This window comes from Rutidosis leptorrhynchoides, chromosome 4, assembly GCF_046630445.1.
Source record: "Rutidosis leptorrhynchoides isolate AG116_Rl617_1_P2 chromosome 4, CSIRO_AGI_Rlap_v1, whole genome shotgun sequence".
NCBI lineage: Eukaryota > Viridiplantae > Streptophyta > Magnoliopsida > Asterales > Asteraceae > Rutidosis > Rutidosis leptorrhynchoides.
The window spans coordinates 470605956-470620113 of record NC_092336.1 but is presented as its reverse complement, the minus strand read 5'-3'; positions in this window follow the sequence as shown (position 1 = coordinate 470620113).

Genomic DNA, 14158 nt, shown 5'->3' with positions numbered 1-14158 from the left:
GTATCCAGCTTTCAAATGTGCACCATCAACGATGATAATAGGGCGAACATTTTGGACAAATGATCGAATCTGCACGCAAACAAATCAAATGAGATTGCTATTAGTTTAAGATAAAACAATTGTAGGATGAGTGATACTTACAACTGCGCCAAAGGACATGTAACACATCACGAATCTATTTTCATTGTCAGTCACCACATTTGTCATGCTTTCTGGGTTATGAATCTTAATGTTATGAAGATAAATGGGAAGCATTCGGAACGAGTCATCCATACTGCCACGAAGCATCTCTATTGCATGACACTTGGCTCTCCATGCTTGATTGTAAGAAATGCTCACCCGAAAACGGTTGCCAACATCATCACGTATATCTTTTGGATTATAGTCTCGATTTGCAGCTTTGAACGATTCCATCAGAATACTTCCTAACACCTTTTTGGAAGCATGTTTATTATTTCCCATAATTTGGGTACGTGAGCATGTGTGTACGTCATGCAATTTCTTTACGATGAAGTTGTCAGTGTGGCGTATTTTGTATGCACTACATTTCCACTCACAATTTGGCAACATGCATTTAGCAGTGAATCGAGATTTGTCAGACTTTACAGGCTTAATTTGGAAGTTTTCTTCAAGACATTTTGTGTATAGATGGTTTACAAAATCATCCTTGTTTAAAAAAGTTTGTCGAACTTTAATCAAATCGGATACTCTATAACTGGTTGTTATTTGGCTCGTAGATTCAGTCTCTTGGTCATGCTCACTCAATAAAAGTGGCATATTCCAGAATATATCCTTTTTTTCTTCCTCTTCTTCATTTTCATCTTCATCTTGATCTTCTCTGTCATTTTCTTCCTCCGAAGCACTAGACGCGACAACTGATTCAAAAGGGTGATCTGTTTTTTTTAATTTTACATACGTTCTCAACTCCATAGTTGAAGAAATCAAACTCTTATGTGTTTGGAGGTGGTACTTCAGGTCGTGCTTCTTCCAAATTGGGTGTCTGAAGGTTTGTGCTCTCCTCGTTTGTTGGTAGGTTTTGTTGGACACCGTGTGTTGGTAGGTTTTGATGGACATTGTGTATTGGTAGGATTTGCACTGACTGTAAGTTTTCTGGGAGTTGATGCATTGTAACTTTGTCGACAATGTAAATATTAATAGGAGCATTTGATATTGCATGTTGTAGAAAATCACGAAAGTCTTCATAATCATCAGTAATATCAAAAACAAGATTATCGACAACATATCTCATTGAAACAGGAGCATTAGGTGGCAAATTAATTTTTCTAAGAACATTTTTTAACAATATTATTCGAGTAATTAGTTTTTGGGGAGCAACTGTGAGTTTTAATCGTGTTCTAAAACAATCTAGAGGCAAATACATAGGTAAGTTATTAATAAATTGAAAAGAACCACCACAACATATATGAATAACAAAGGTTTTATTATCACTAAAACTCATTATTTAAAACAAAGAAAGTTACCTTAATGACGCTTGAAATTATATGATTTATGTTGAAATGGTGGAAATGAAGTGAAAATAGAGCTGGTAATACCTTATATGAATTGAAAAAGTTATCCGTAATAGTACAAAAATCGTACAAAATCTTATCCACGAAATCATGAAAATCTTAAGACGCAAGACGCAAGACGCAAAGGCGCAAGTCGCAAGACGCAAGACGCAATACGCAAGGACGCAAGTCTCTTTGTTGCGTTTGTCAGTAACGCAAGGTCGCAAGATCGCAAAGACGCAAGGTCGCAAAGACGCAAGGTGCCTTGCGCCTTGCGAGGGCAAATTGTCAAACTTTTTTTTTAGGGCTGTCAGCAAGGTTTAAAAAAACGGAAACGTGCCTCAAGGCGTTTTCCCTCTGTGAGGCGAGGCGTATGCCTCGAGGCGAACCGAGGCGTACGTTCGAGGCGGAGTTGACTTTTGTTGACTTTTAATAATAAATATATATATTCTGATTGTTATAATTCAGTAGGTTTATAACTACCTTTAATGGTTATAAGAACAAAGAGAGAAAAAGAGAGAAGAAGGAGAGAATAAATATTGATATTGATATTTCAAGAGAAATGGTACTCCTTAAATGGTTACCATACATGTCTATTTATAGTATAAAATATTACTATGCAAGAAATATAATAATAATAAAATTAACATCCAATCTAGATATTTTATAAGACAGTCTAGATATTTTATAACACTCCCCCTTGGATGACAATTTTATTAGAGAATAACTAGTACTGCCTCGTTAAAAACCTTGTTAAAGAAAACCCATTGGGATAAAACTTTAGCTAAGGGAAAAAGAGTGCAGCATAGAGTTGACTCCCCCTCAAGTAGGCAACGCCTGAATTGTTACATCTTCTGAACATGCCTCATGCCAATATTATGAACGTGTGTTCTGAAAATAGCAGTTGGCAGTGCTTTGGTATAAAGATCAGCAGAGTTGTTGATTGAACGTATCTCATTTTAATCTGGTTGTCTTTTACGAGATCTTGAGTATATGAGAAGAATCTGAGGTTTTCATTTGAAACTGTATCATCTAAATCTTTTATGTACAAGTTTAGCCCCTGTGATTTGTCTACAGTCTCCTTCATGGTTTGCTCAAACCCTTGTTTCAATTCCTATTCCCTTGTAGTCTTTTCTGAGCCTTACCAACATACCATTATTTTCCATCAAACTTATGACTGTTAAGACCGTCTATGGCTTTGGCGCCTCGTCAGTATTTATATTTTGTTCAATCACTTTTGATACTCTTCTTTCATTTGTATTATGCAAGCTGCATTATCTTCATATATAGTTATTGGTGAAGATAGTTGTTGGTCTTTTATAGCGTTCTAGTCCACAAGAATCATTAATGATTTGTGTTATTGATCTCAACCAAACACATTTTCGAGTAGTTTCATATAATGCAATCACTTCGTCATGATTTGATGATGTTGCAATAAGTGTTTGTTTTAAGAACGCCATGATTTTGTGGTACCTCCATTTAGGAATACATATCGAGTTTGAGATTTATCTTTATGAGGATTTGATGAATGACCTGCATATACATAATCAACCAAATCTTGTTTTGAAACGTTAGAATAAAATAATTTTAAATCAGCAGTTTCTCAAGGGTATCAAAATATATGTGTTTGATCCCGCTCCATTGTCATTTGAGCTGAATCTTGCCAACAAATTAACTGCAAGAGAAATGTCAGGTCTTGTACAATCTATAAGATACATAAGAACCTCAATTGCACTAAAATATGGAACTTCCGATCTGTTAAGATTTTCATGATCTTCGCAGGGATGAAATAGATCAGTGTCAATATTGAGTGATCTAACAACAATGAGTTTGTCTTTTAAAAAAAAATATTTTAAAATATTTTCGGTATAAGTTGTTTGATGTACAAGTAAACTATTAGGCATATGCTCAATTTGCAATCCAAGGTAATACTTGGTTTTTTCAAGATCTTTCATTTCAAAAATAATTCTTTAGAAGTTGAATGATTTCATAGATCTCTTTATTTGTTCATATGATGTTAAGAACATTGACATAAACAACTACGATCTCATATCCGAACATTGTTTTTATAATACATACGTGCAAAATAAGTTTATATTTATACCCTTTTTTATCAAGTAGTCATTTAATCGGTTATACCACATACGTCCCGTTTGTATAAACCCATTTAGAAATCTTTGTGATTTAATGGAATATATTCCCTTGGGTTTTACATTAGATGCTTATGATACCTTAACCCTTTAGGTATATTCATATATATCACTATTAAGTGATCCATACAGATAAGTAGTAACAATATTCATGAGATGCATTTAAATAACTACCAGGTTGATTAAGTATCTAATAAGTAATTGTATCCATTACTGGAGGATAAGTTTTCTTCCTAATTCATTTCCGGTCTTTGTGGGAAATATTGAGTTACAAGTCTAGTTTTGCCTTGTAACTTCATTTGCACATTTCTTTTCGGATAAAAATTCATTTGTATCCCATACGTTTCACATCTTTAAAAGTGATAACGATTGATCCGAAAACTTTTCTTTTATCGAGCGATTCTAATTCAGCTCGTATTGCTCCTTTCCATTGAGCTCAATCATGTCCATTTTGTATATTCAATGACAGATTTTAGTTCCAGATCATCATCTTTATTCATGATGTCATTGTAACATTATATGAAAATATCTCATAGAGATTTTAATTTCATTTCGGTTCCATAATATTGCATAATTTATCACAATTTTAGTATTTACATTTATCAATATCCTCTGCAGAAGGAATATTGATTTGTGATTCTTCTTGAACACTTTCTTTTACCTCATTATCAGCTGATTTTCTTTTTCGAGGATTTTTATCTTCGGAACCAATTGATCTTCCACGTTTGATGCGTGGCAAAGACTCAACAGTGACATTATTGCCAACTTTTAGAATTTCAGTTCGAGCTGGAGCATTTATCGCTGGTATATATATGATTTAGTCACTTTTTTTATATATATAAATGCATAAAGTAATTAATTTGCAAGTTCTTGCATATGCATTATTTTTGAACTTTCGTTTCACATTCTTTTGTGCGAGTTCAATATACCTTAATTGATGTTCACATCATGAAGCATTATTTTATTTTTTTATTTTTATTTCTCCCCCTAATCCAGGGAACAATGTTTTATTAAAATGACAATCAGCAAAACGTGCTGTAAAAACATCACCCATCATGGGTTCAATATATCTTATGATTGAAGATGTTTTATATCCAAAATATATTACCATCTTTCTTTGAAGAACCATTTTATTGTGTTGTGGTGATACAATTGGAACATACATTGCACAACCAATGTTCTAAGGTGGAAAATATTTGGCTCTTGGCCAAAATCAAGTATTAAGTGAAAATATTTATGACTTCCACATGGTATAATGCGAATTAATGTCGCAACATGTAAATTTACATGTCCACATATAAATATTGAGAGATTTGTACTCATTATCAATTGTCTAGTTATTAGCTGCTATTGATTCAGCTAAACTAATTTTATGTATGCACATGAGCAACTGGATGTTCAACAACAATCCCTGTAGATATATAATGATCATTAAATGCTTGAGATGTTAACTCACCAGCATTATCAAGTCTCATCTTTTTAATGGTGTAATCAGAATAATGTGTTCTCAATTTAATAATTTGTGCAAGAAACTTTGCAAATGCCATATTACGGCTTGATAACATACAAATATGAGACCATCCGCTAGATGCGTCTATTATCAAAATGCTTCACATGATGGATGAATTGGTTCATATATCTTACCTTGAATTCTTTCAAGAAACATTTATGATTCTTTTTTACAATATACTTTTCATTAATCACTATATGTGCTTTCCATTAATCACCATATGTGTTTTTTTTTTTTTTTTTTCATAAATCACCATATGTGCTTTTTTTTATCATATATCATTTTCACCATATACGCTTTTAATTATATGCGCTGTGTTTTTCACCATATGCGCTTTTAATCATATGCGATTTTCATCATATGCGCTGTGTTTTTCATCATATTCGCTTTTTATCATATGCGCTTTTCATATGCGATGCGCTTTTCATCATATGCGCTTTTTTATGTGAATAGTAAATTAATTAATTTCGTTTTACTATTTATATGAATTAATTTCGATTTACTATTTTGTTAATTGAGTAATATATATACATCATATACTTGTGACTCCGAAGGCTCAAATGAATTTGACCATATAGTTATATGTTGTACCTTGCACATTAATTTTCAGTAGAAGCTTTAGATGCATATTTTTTCAGTAGAAGCTTTAGATGCACTTTTTTTTTTTTTTTTTTTAAAACACCAAATACCACAAACACTTTGTTTACGTTTGTTCATAGTCATCAATGAAAACCATTTTCTTTAATTTTATTTTATACAATTAACGCATCACTATTCTTTTCAAAAAACAATAATCTATTGTTATTGTTCACTTGTGCCATGTTTAACAACAAAGGTCAACAACCTCTGTCTTGTTTGTTGTGGCAACCAAAAACAACCTTTGCTTTTGTTACCGAGAATCCAAAACCAAAAAACAATTAATTTTCAATTAATCTTTTATCAAAACCATAAATGATTTTGTTGATCTACGTTGATATGGCCATAAAGAACCAGTTTACCTTAATTGCATTTACACATTCTTATGCAAATTGTGTGTTTATCTTTTTTTTTTTTACATAAGAATGAAAGTACTGTTAAATTGTTTAGGATAAGAAAATGGTGTAATTTTCCTTTTCTATTGGCAAAATAAAGACAGTAAATGTTTATATTATGTTTAAATTATTGAAAAGTGACCATAACATCATTTAATCTAGTGTACATAGTTCACGAATAATTGAATAGAGCATGGTGGGGTGTGCTAGAAGTTGGAACATATTAATTCCGTGATCATCTTATCCTCTGACTTTTTATTTAATACGTCTCTTAGATTATCACCCGATATTGCATTAACTTTCGCTGTAGAGCAATTTAGATCACGAAAAATAGTGATTGTGACGTAAAGTGAAGTTGGGGAAGTGGGATTTGTAATTTGATAGGTTGTTGAAGAGAGTTGTTGAAAGTTTTAGGTGATGTGGTAATATATAACTAGAAGTTGGGGTAAAAAGTTGTTGACGAGATAAGAAAATGATTAAAAAAATACGAGGGCAGGTAATAGCAATTGGGTCATCTCCCACTTTACTTGCTTTACACCTAAAAAAAATTTCTATTTTTTAAAAGACCACTTGACCAATTTTTTAATTCTTTCACAACACCCGATATCGTGATCGTGACCTTTCACCAAAGCAAGAGATATTCTTGATAAACTAAACACTGACACGTGTTTGGAATTGTCGGCCACAAAAAAAAATTCATTTGATGAAAGTATATTTTTTTTTAATTATAGAAGGAGACCACTTCATTTTCAATACTTCATTTTTGACAAAAAGCTACTCCATTTTACCATTCATTTTTTTTTATTTTAACTTTTAAGATTATAAATATAAGAATAAACATTAGTATGCATGAGTTAAATAATGATTAATTGCATAAGTAATCATAAATGTTAGATAACATATAAAGACCCCATCATATTCGTATTGATCGGAATAAATCTTGACCCATGGTACCGTGTTGTCAAATGACGTGTTGCGTACAATCATGAGGTCTTATTAACATAAATATAAATGTTAGTGAAGTTAATAAGAGTTAGATTACAGAAAATATAATTCAGGTGGTATAACCGACCATATATATAACTTAAATAACATAAATATAAATGTTAGTGAAGTTAGTAAAAGTTAGATTATGGAATTATAATTCAGGTGGTATAACCGACCATATATAACTTAAATAACATAAATATAAATGTTAGTGAAGTTAGTAAAAGTTAGATTATGGAATTATAATTCAGGTGGTATAACCGACCATATATAACTTAAATAACATAAATATAAATGTTAGTGAAGTTAGTAAAAGTTAGATTGCAGAAATATAATTTTACTTATGATGATAATAATATTTACCTTACTCAGAGGCGGAGCCAGAAATTTCCGTTAAGGGAGGCTTCATTTACTTTTAAATAGAAATATAAAATTATATCGAACAACATAAAAAGTATCATAATTGAAAAAGCGAAAATTGAGAAATTATTTTTAGTGTAAACTTACATGTGAGAAATAGTCATAAAAATTGACTTAAAGATTATTCATATAGGATGTAAAATCGATAGCAATTTATTCAAACATGTAATGTATCTTCTACCTTTCTTTTTTTCCGGCCAATCATTTAAAATGTTAAATTAGTATACGAGGTTGAAATATGTGATATATTGACATTTAGATTTCTGTTTCATTTATAACAAAGACGGAGTACTTATGTATACATTAACATTTGGGGTTTAATTTTTATATTATAAAATTTGAGGGAGTAAAAGAGTGTGGAATACACTAGTTAAGGGATTTTAACAAAAAGATAATAAAAACTCATCGTGTCTATTAAATCTTTTACCAAACCCCACCTGCAATTCCCAGGACCGGACTTCAAAATATTTTTTTCGCCATATACATAATTAGTACTCTATATTCTTAACACGATTAGGGGAGGCTGGGTACCCCAAAGTCCCCCTACTAGCTCCGCCATTGACCTTACTAATAAATAATAGAAGATATCGTTAAAGAATTTCTTACCTTGATTAGTGACTTGTGCTTGCTTAGATAAACCTTGATTATATGGAGCACTTCGTGCTGATAACGTGTTATAATTCAGTAGGTTTATAACTACCTTTAATGGTTATAAGAACAAAGAGAGAAAAAGAGAGAAGAAGGAGAGAAGAAATATTGATATTGATATTTCAAGAGAAATGGTACTCCTTAAATGGTTACCATACATGTCTATTTATAGTATAAAATATTACTATGCAAGAAATATAATAATAATAAAATTAACATCCAATCTAGATATTTTATAACACAGTCTAGATATTTTATAACACTGATAATATATAAATAATAGGGGCTGTTATTGTCATTTTATTAAAGATTAAAGAGTGTATATTAAGCTTGTTCTTATTATTAAAATTTAGTAAAAGTTTAGGGGCTGTAATTGAAATTTGATAAAAGAAAAAAGAAATTAAAATATTTAAAATATATAAAGATATAGTCTATAGATACATTTAGATCTGACACTTGATAAAAGAAAACCAGCTTTTTCTTCCGATGAAAACCAAGGTCAGATCTGTCCTTCCTCCCTCATCAGCTTGTTCTTCCGATGAAACATCAGCTTCTGTTCCGATGAAACATCAACGTTACCAGGTCTAATTTTCCTTCCTCCCTCATCTTCTTTCTCTTTTTCTGTTTTCCTTCCTCATCTTCCGGCAAGTTTTAAGGTTTCCGACGCCGTTGACCGCCGTTTGACTGCCGTTCACCGGCGGTTGACCGAGTAATTAGCGAGTTAGACACCGATTTTTCGTTTGACCATGAGGCGCACGCCTCTTCAATCGAACCGCCTCATATCAAAATCGAACCGCATCTCCCATTTGAGGCGTACGTTTTAAATGGCCTTTGAGGCGTACGCTCCTAAACAGAGAATTTGAAAATCGTCCTGAGGCGCGCCTCTAGGCGAACGCCTCGACCGTTTTTTAAAACTATGGCTGTCAGTCAACAAGCTTAAAAAAAAAGGGTATTTTGGTGATAATCGCGAATATCTTGTTCTCCATTCAAAATACATGACATATTCAACAATTATTAGCAAAAAAAAATTTGTTGTTGTTGGCATTTTGCAGATACAATGGACAGATATTGATATTGAAATTGAAATTCTCAGAGAATTAAAAACTAACGACATGTAACAAGTAACACATAAGCCTTTTGAACTATCTAATTTAAACAGTAAAGCATATACCATCATCACCTTGAGCCATACCAACCAAAACGCACCAACAAAAAAGATTTTTATGGATGTAGACATTAACTAAAAACAATCATCATTGATAGATGTTATCATCTATTGGGAACAACTAGTACCTAGTATATGTTAGGCTCCTCCCAATACTTTTCAATCACCATTATCCAACAGTAACTTATATAGTCTAAACACAAACTCAAAATTGCATCAGATCATAATCACATGGATTTACAGTTTTCTATCCACAGTCTAGCATCTAACTATTCAATCATTTATATACCAAGTGCATATGTACAAACGCAGTACGTACGTACCAGGAGTAAGGGTGCGTTTGATAAAACTGAATGATTTAGCGCTGAATGGTTTAGGCTCTGAATAAAGTTTGTTCTGAATGAAAATAAGCTGTTTGATAATCATTTAAAATGAACGATATAAACTGAATAAAATTACCTTATCAAAGTATAACATGAATAAAATATTCAATATATTTGTTAGTTAAGTGTTCAGGATAGGATTTGAGGAGAAATTTACAGAAAATTTGGGCTCTTAATGGTTAAGAGAGGGAGTGTTTCATATCTGAATGGTTCACCACTGAATTCTGAACCATTCAGCACCATATCTCATTCAGAGGTCAGAAACAAATGCACTGAATGCTGAATTGTTTAGCATTCAGCACTGAACCATTCCATTAAGAGGCAAACAAAAGCACCCTAAAATCAAAGCTCTAATGTCCAACTATCGCAGTAAAATAAAGAAACAAATAAACTCATATGCAATAAACAAATTCAAAATACATATAATTAACAGACACATAACAGCTACGATAAGTTATCATGTTACGAAACCCTAACTCTCAAATTAACGATACAATACCTGCTAATGATCATAGTTTTCATAAGCACTATCATCATAGTTTTCATAAGCACTATCATCGCCGGTAACAGCACCACCGTAGACGGCGGATTCATCAGCGTCTCCACCAGCAGACTTAATTTTCTTCTGTTTACGACTACGACGCCTCCGACGGCGTTGAGATGGAGCCTGATTCACATTCGTCGTGTGATTTACAACGCCTTTAGGGTTAGAGAAATTCGCCGTAACAGGGACGCTTGCAGCTTCGGCTGCCATTGAAATTGAAAATTAATATGGTTAGGTAGAATAGGGTTGGATGTGAGAGATCGTCCGATTTATAAAGGAAACTTTGAGTTAGAATTTAGGTCGGGTTATTCAGCTTTTTCTTTTTGGCTGAAACATTATTTTTATTTTTATGTTTTATTAAAGAGTTAATTAATTAATAATATACGGATTCCATACAATCAAGGTAACAGTTCCAACTCTGCAATATCTAGTGGGGGCTATCAGCAGCAAGCCCCAGGTTATTATCAAAAACCTAAGGATGATGACACGACAGCGGGATTGGAAGCGATGTTAGAGAAGTTAGTTGTTTCTTAGACTAAGTTTGTGAAAATTCAAAATAAAAGGGATGAGAAAAATGAAATGTCTTTCCAAAACCAACAGTCAGCAATTAGAGCTTACTGAAGCAGATTGGTGATCTAGCTACTGCGGTTAGTGAGAGGATGAACGGAGATTTACCGAGCAACACCCGAGCAAATCCGAGAGGTGGTAGTGTGAACATGGTAAATATATCCACTGGTGATAGTACAGATGATGATAGTGATTTTTTAGAGTAAAGGAGCGGAGAAGGAGTCGTTGTTACCCGAGCCGGTTAAGCCGTTAGTTCTTCCGTATCGTCCACCCATCCCATATCCATGCAAGGGTGTTGAGTACGTTCAGGAAACTGATCCTCTTGATTTTTAAAATTTCTTTGATAGCTCTTTAAGTGCAGGTAACACATTTAGAAAGAAGGGAAACCAAGAAGTAGCTACTGAAGAAGGTGAAGAAGGAGGAGGAATTTAAAGGTGCATATTTGAAGAAGAAAGAAAAGGCAAAAGTTGCTAATTAGAAGAAGAAAGAGGAAGTAAAAGCCGTGAAAGTGAATCCAGTGAAGAAGAATTGTTCTGGGCTTCCACCCAAGTGTAACATCCCGCATTTTTCCGTTAAATTATTTTTTAACGCCGTCTTTTTCTTTTTAGATAATATTCCTCGTATCTAGATTCGTAACCTCCGTTATCTAACATTCTAAATATTCTCGTTATCGGATTTTAATACGCGTTTTAAAAATATTCCGTTTAGGTATTTTCCGCACCCGCTTCTAAACTCGAGGGACTAAAATTGACACGGGGCAAACTAGTTGACTAGGTCAACTAGTCCACCCCAATCACCACCATTCAATCACCTCCATCTCTCTCTCTTTCTCTCTAGCAAGAACACACACACAAACACCCAATTTAATCATTCATCATCTAAATTCGATCTAGGAGGCTTACAACAAAACAAATTACATATTTGGAATCCTCTCTTCATCCTCTACAATTTGATACCAACTTCATCTCGTTTGGGTAACATTTCTAAAACTCTAGATTTCTCTAAATTCGTGTTTTTGATTTGAAATGGTGTTAGTTAGTGTCTATGGCTCGTGTCTAGCATGAATATATGATTTACTTGCTCGATTTGTTGTTTTGAGTAACTAGTTTGAACATTTGAAATGGGTTTGCTTAATCTTGCATTTTGGAAGATTAAATGTTGTTTGATTGTTAAAGTTCATGTTTTAATTGTGTTACTAGTATCACTAGCTTCGTTTTGATGCGTAGGGTGATTAAGAAAACTTCAAAAACCCGATTATTGATTTTTGTGAATTTTGGTTAGGGTTTGTTAGACTTTGAAATGAACTTTTGATGCGTTGAATGCTTGTTAATGTTGTTAGTAAGTGTTTAGATGCAATGTATGCTTAATTACCTTCGAAACGGCATATCGTATGTGTAAATTGGATTCCCGAATCATAAAATACGTTTTACGAACTTGAAACTTTGAAAATAAACCTTTCTTGATCAATTGACGAGATTTCGGCTATTGTAAATGATGTTATTGTTGGACCATAAGTGCTTAGTTGTATTCCTCGTCAAAATACCTTTCCAACGATATATGATAGGCATTATAAGTGTTTGCGGGTCAAGAGTTGGGTTGGAAAAGGTTTTGGTTCGTGCATACTTTGAAAAACTGACCAGAATTCTCTGCCCAGATGGTGGCGCGGCGCGCCCCATCCCCGCGCGGCGCGCGGATTGGCCTGGTCAGATTCTGACCACTTTGTCCCATTTCACGTGAAATGTTTGACTAGCTACCGACCTCCGATTCACATGAAACTTGTTCTAATATACTTGTATATGAATAATTAGCATAGAAAAATAGTCCGGGACCCGACCCGAACATGTTGACTTTTTCGTTGACTTTGACCCGACCAAGTTTGACTTTTTGTCAAACTTAACCAATTAATTATGCAATCTTCCTAACATGCTTTTATACTTGTATCTTGCATGAAACTTGACAATTTGCTTCACATGCTATATTAATCGAGTCGTATTGAGCCATAGGACTAATTGAACATCTTTGACCGTTTTGTGTTTACCGTTATTGATATAACCTATATGTTTAGGTCAAGACTAGCTTTGTCTTTGCACGCGTTTACTTGTCGAAGTACTTTATTAACTCTTGCACTCAAGGTGAGATCATAGTCCCACTTTTTAAATCACTTTTATTCTTTACATCGTGGGCTGAGAAACACATACATTTCATACTTATTTACTTTTCATGCTTTTACATTGTGAACAAATACGAATACAAAGATGCATACGAGTTTGAACAAAAGTCCTCAATCCAATTATCATTAGTTCCACTTGCAGGGTGTAAGTGTAAGCGTGTAATTATGTTGTGTGACCATACGGGTTTAACAAACCCTCATTCAGACGGTTCGCTACCGTTAGTGAATGAAATATAATTTCAACAATGTATAGTGTAAGTTCTAACACTAAATTCAAAATTCAGAGGGAAGATTCGGTTAAGCCTTGATAATTGGGTGCTCGTGATACAAATACTATTTTGGAATGTGAATGATTCTGGTTGAGCAATTCTTAAAGAACCTTGTGGTTCAATACAATTTACTTACTAAACCTATGATTTCACCAACGTTTTTCGTTGACAGATTTCTATGTTTTTCTCAGGTCTTGCACGATATGTGATACATGCTTCCGCTCATTATTTGATACTTGCTTTGGATGTCGAGTATACATGCTTTTCATGGAGCGTCTTTTGACTTTACTTTAAACCGTGTCGCCTAGATTTCAATCGTACTTATAACGTTGTAACTTAACTTTTGGTTGAACAATTCTTGTAAACTTTGAAACAATCTTTATTTTGAAATGAAGGCGACATATTTTGGTCAAACGTTATCTTAAAGACTTATAATCAGGTAATGGGACCCACGTAGCCGACGCCGTCACTTGACGATTTGTCGGGGTCGCTACAAGTGGTATCAGAGCCTTGGTTGTAGGGATTTAGAGTTCATTTGTGTCCACCCCGAGTCATAAGGTACATAGGTGAATCTAGACTACAACCGGCATATAGACTGAAGTAGGAATTACTTGACTATTTGTGCATTTATACTCGAACTCTTCTATCATATCTAACTCGTATTCGATCTTGATCTTACGTTGATAAATTTTGTTGATGCGCCACCTTGACTTTATGAAGTAATGTTAAATGCACATGAGAATCAGGGTAATATAATTTCCGGGATTATATTACGGTGATTCACATGGACGTTCCGACATTATGAC